Genomic DNA, 5,298 nt, shown 5'->3' on the forward strand with positions numbered 1-5,298 from the left:
CCGGAACCTACGCTATGACGATAACAGCCTCGCGAAGATAGGAGTTATCCTGGTCAGCTGTTCTTGTGGGAAATGGAGTCCCATAGACGCAGGTGTACCTCAAATCGCTTCCGCCTTCGACCCCTAGAAACCAAGTGTTGTACTCCCCGGCCACAATGGTCTTGTACTACATATTTTGTACCTTGCTTGGAATTCTTGTATCAAGATGGTGCCTCATCAGCTAACAGAAATCCTGGGACTGGTGAGCACAAAGGCCATTTTCTGGGAAATTGATATCACGAAAATCCGGTGGTGACAGCACCCAAGGGGTAGGGCGCCTCGTGGTAGTTTTGGCTGGCCAATGACAAGTGGGCTCGTCTCGCGCTCCCGTTGGCTGGGTCAGCCGTGGCCGCGTGCAGGAGGTTTTGGCCAATCCGCTCCGCGCTTCCAGAGCCAATCCGCCTCGTCCCACTCCCGCATCTCAGCCGTCATACAAACCCTAGCCCCGTTTTTCCTCGATCCCCAGTCCCCACACGCTCCTGCCTCCTCCATCCCTCCTCCTCGCGTCACCACGGCCTCCGCCCTGCAGCCTCGCCGCCTCCTGCTATTCCGCCTCCACCACGCTAGCCCCTCTACCTCGCCTTCCTTCTCTTCGTTGTCAATGCGGCCTTCATCGACCCCTGGTTCCAGATCGGGCGCAGGTTAGGCGAGCCCGGTGGTGGGGTGAAGGGGCAGGGGAGGCGGGCGACGAGGGCAGGTAACTGTCGGCCCGTCGCGATGTGCTGAGGCTACAGGGAAGAGGGAGGAGGTGGGCGACAGGGTGAAGGAGCAGGCCGGCCCTCCTGGAAGCACCGCTGCCGCTCAGCCAGGAAGGAGGCCAGGCTCGCCTCTGCTGTGCCATGAGCGGCGGCGCCGCCTATGCCTCCACCCCCACCTTCTTTTCCATGCCTCTTCCTCCGCATAGGCAGATTTTGGGGAGACGCCAAGGTGAGCTTCCCTCCGCTCCTGATCTCTTTCTCTACACATATGTCTATGCACTCCTGATCTCTTTCTCTCTACACACACATCTCTGCGAGATTTGTGTAGCCTAAATGCCTCTGTACCATGTATGTCGGCCCAACCTAATGCACACCATCTGCCTGATGAATGGCTAAATGATTTATTTTTGTCGCCATATAGACCATTGACTGGTGTGCAGGAGCCCTTCTGATTGGTGCTCAATGTGTGCTTTTGTTTTGTTGTAGAATAATAATTCAAGTGGATGGCCGATGCACCTTGTTGTTTAGCGGTATGATGATCGGCGAAAGTATGTTCTATATTGCAAGGTGATGGGCTGCTGATTTTTGTTGTCCACTTCTGCTGATTTTTACCGACTTTCGCTTAATTTGATATCTGCTGTATAAGTAATGCACTAATATACAGTACATGAAAAAATGATCCCGTCTTGCATGTCAAAAGTATGGTTTTGGTACAGATTTGTTGTGTATGCATGGTAGAACTTTCTAGGTTTTACTTTCTTATTCTTCAACCATAATTCGGTTCATGACACCAAGGTGCAGCTGTACCAAAGTGCAGACATTAAAATAGTTTAGAACAGAACAATTAGATGCTTTTAGTTCTGACTGCATGGATGCTTTGGTCAATGTTTAGAAATTCATTGTCCATATAATTATGTTAACGTATTTTCTAGAGGGATCAGAATGGTCTCCGAGTCGTTCAAAATTGAAGGCAGCACCAAGGTATCACATTTGCTACTTTGTAAAATCATGCATATGCAGGATCTCATCAGTCTGGCGACCTAAATTGCTCCCCAACTTATCTCTTTTTGTTCAGTCCAGAATTTCAGGTTTCCTGTGGTTTCTGTTGCCAAGGTTTGATCTTTATTTTCGTGTTGTGCAGATGATTGCAGCTGATGCCGAGCCTCTCGGGAGAGCCTCTTCCAATTTCCCCTCCTCACCAAGGACGAGGGCATGAGGTAGTAACTGTAGCATGCAGAATTACCTACAGCTTGAGTATATACACATTATCCACTTCATATTTTATTCCAATGGTTTTACTTCCACATCACATGTTTATTTATATTAAATCACAAGAACTTCATGAGCTTGCTTGGTTACCGTGGAGAAGGGCATTCTTTCATGGAGCTGTAGATTTTTTGAATATGCTCCCTGTTGGACACTTTTTTGGGTATGTCCAAGATTTGTTGAGAATGGGTGTGAAAAAATTGACCATCTGGTGGACTTATACGCACGGTATGTTTAGTTTCAAGATAACTAATGGAACTGCTTTATTCCTTGCTGTACATTTTTAGAACATTATTCCTTTTTTGTGTACTGATTGAATGATCTGCTTGCACCATGCAGGTACTCATACATAGTGAAAGCAGAGGCCGAAAGGTTTCGATTTAGATGATTTAATGGTGCCTTGTCTATCTTCTTACCTCCAGGTCAAAATTAAGCACACGATTTCTTGCTGAAGGACATGCTCTTATTCTCTGAGATGGACAATGATGAGCGGTACAACCGAAAATTCAGAGCTGGGCTTTATACACTTCAGTGGGCAAGTGAAGTCCCAGTTTTTCTTCTTTCCCCTGTTACTTCTCTGTTGTACAGAGAGCAATGTGTTTATATTAGCTGAATGTTAGATTGGAATGCAGGTACTAGCATCACAACACTGGGGTGGAGACCTGAAGCGAAGCAGAGGGGCGGACCAAGGAAATCAGAGTCACGCTATTTCTATATATCCTCATTCTGCGCTCTTATATTTTTTACACATTTACAATCTTGTGTTCGAATAATTCTTGTGGCTTGACAAGACAGAGTGGAGGATCAAGGAATGAAGTCAGAATAGTTTTCTAATTAAATATATCCAAAGGATGATAATAGGTTGTGTCAAGATGAGTGCACGAGAAGGATAGTGAAAAAGAAAGGTGAGAAGGGTTCTGAGTATTCTTTCGTCACTTTTCAGGACATGAATTTGTCCTTTAATTCTTGTTATTCGTATTAAAGAAAGCGAAAAGTAATAATTATGCATATTTTTTAAATTTGTGTTCTACAGTTCAATCAATGAGACCATAATTTAGTGGTGAAACATATTAAATACTCCCTCCGTCTCATAATGTAAGACGTTTTCTGACACCACTAGTATCAGAAAACGTCTTACATTATGGGACAGAGAGAGTAGTTCAGATGTTGCCCACACATGAGCGCCCATGGGGAAGCCCAGATCCATCATGTCGCTTTGGGTGGAAAGCAGTTCAATTCTCTATTTTCCTGGATATAGAGTATCATGCTTCCATATAGTGCTCATAGATCTTGTATGCGTATCGCCAGTTTGATTCACAAGGATTTTAACTTGTTAGGGCACGATTATTCGAAGTTTAACATGTTATGTATGCGGACGCACAACAATAACAGAACGTTCAGATAAGGTTTTGTCATGCACATGGCTACTAATCACAAAAAGGGTTAGGAACAAGTTTACTATTGTGATTTTCAGCAACCGAAATAGAAGCAGAGTTAACTATGATTTTAAGCTACACTTTAGACTTGTCCTGATAACTAGAACTGCTATGATGTTGCTCTATTATAAGTGCCTTGCTTTCATGAGTTGAAATAACTCATGGTTGTCTTTTCTTTTGTTTGCACTGTAAGCAATGTGTGGTAGAAGCTGTAAAAATGTAGGTCCAGTGTCCTGTATATTTTTTGAATTCACAATCGGCAGTGTCAATGTGTCATGTGTGATGCAGCATGAATCATAGTGAGCTTATTTCTTTGCACACTTGGTGTATCCTCTTATCATCTTCTGTACACGTCCTCGAATGGAAAGATCAGTATGGTGGTGCTATATTGAATCAATTACGTAGGCTTGGAGCCTCCCTTGATTGGACCAGTGAGATAAACTTCTTATTTTCTTTAGTTAAGAAAAATAGTGAAAACAATGTATTGACTATAGTTCCAACTCCTAATGTCCACTTAATGTCAACCTCATGCGTCAGTGCTTTACAATGAACGAGAAAAGGTCAAAAGCTGTAACTGAAGCTTTTGTCAGGTTGTATAAAGATGGTCTTATTTATAGGTTAGTATCCTCGCCTTCCGTTGTTCAAGGTGTTAAGCATTTGTGTTTTGCATGTTAAGTAATGCTATGGTGTTTTACTTCTAGATTTTTTTTTATTTCTTATGGATGTTTCGATCTTTTGCAGGGATTGCATGCTTCTAACTGCGATTTTTGACAGAGGTTGGTTAAGACTTTTATTCTCCACAATAGACAGTTTATTTATTTGAATATGCTGTTTTATTAGGTTGATCATCTGGGTCTTAAAGAAGAAACTAAAGCTAAAGGTTCCTGGTTACAGCACACCAGTGCAATTCGTTGTCCTGATACCCTTTGAGTATCCTCTTGAAGGAGGATTGGGTGAGATTGTTGTTGCAACAAGAATTGGAACTATGCTGGGTGATACAACAATATTTGTTCATCCAGGGAATAAAAGATATAAGCATCTGCATGGAAGATATGCAATTCACCCCTTCAATGGCAGAAAACTAAAAATAATCTGCGATGCTGTGTTGGTGGATCCCAGTTTCGGCACTAGGTCTGTCAAAGGTGTGATATAATGCCAACTGGCTTAATATTCATGCGTTCCTCTTGTTATGACATCGAGCTAATGTGCCATCTGTTACACTATTTGTGCTCCCAGACTAAGCATAACCTTGCGTACTTTGGATAAACTACTTTCTATGATTCACTTGTGCTATGTGTATTTGCTTCCCTATGTTAGAACTGAAATTCATTTGTTGTAGCGAATATGGTTGTATCAACATTACCCATTCAACTTTAGACTTGGTTCATCACATATAGACTATTCTTTTCTCTGCTACTTGTATGTCAAAAAACTATCATGTTTTTGAAGCAAGTTATTAGTAAAGCTTCCCATTTTCTTACTTGTAATACTATGATGTACTATCATGTATATGAGGCAAGTTATTTGTAAAGCGTCACACTTTCTTACTTGCAATACTATGCTCGCCCATTCTGGTTTTTCATGACCTAAATGATAAAAAACACAACACATAAAACACACTCAAGTGGTTTCCAATATTTAATCATAAAAAATATGAGAAAAAGGTATAGGGTTTTTACCTTTGGGAAGTGCTCACCTGAGACTCCAAGAAAGAAGGCAAATAAATGTTAATTGTAGCTTCTATATGCTAATGGCATGGTACATATGTTTTCGAAACACGATCTTCCCTTGGTTTTTTTTACGCAAAGGAGCTAAAATGCTTATCATACGTGCTTGCTCAAACCTATGATTACTACCAG

The 5,298-nt window shown here is 42.1% G+C and overlaps 1 long non-coding RNA gene across 3 annotated transcripts; it reads left to right on the forward strand.

Moving 5' to 3' along the window:
• The first annotated feature begins 355 nt into the window (after positions 1 to 355).
• LOC109779378 (uncharacterized) lies at positions 356 to 4,855 on the forward strand. Of its 3 annotated transcripts, none has more exons than XR_012202329.1 (7): positions 356 to 966; positions 1,224 to 1,304; positions 1,879 to 2,231; positions 2,343 to 2,538; positions 2,636 to 2,908; positions 4,181 to 4,215; positions 4,280 to 4,855. It is a non-coding gene; the product is annotated as an uncharacterized lncRNA (long non-coding RNA). The 3 variants fall into 3 exon arrangements; XR_012202331.1 differs by having other exon boundaries at positions 376 to 966; positions 2,343 to 2,542; positions 2,624 to 2,908; positions 4,280 to 4,716; XR_012202330.1 differs by having other exon boundaries at positions 395 to 966; positions 1,224 to 1,718; positions 4,280 to 4,716.
• The last annotated feature ends 443 nt before the right edge of the window (positions 4,856 to 5,298 follow it).

Source organism: Aegilops tauschii, chromosome 2 (genome assembly GCF_002575655.3).
Source record: "Aegilops tauschii subsp. strangulata cultivar AL8/78 chromosome 2, Aet v6.0, whole genome shotgun sequence".
NCBI classification, from domain to species: Eukaryota; Viridiplantae; Streptophyta; class Magnoliopsida; order Poales; family Poaceae; genus Aegilops; species Aegilops tauschii.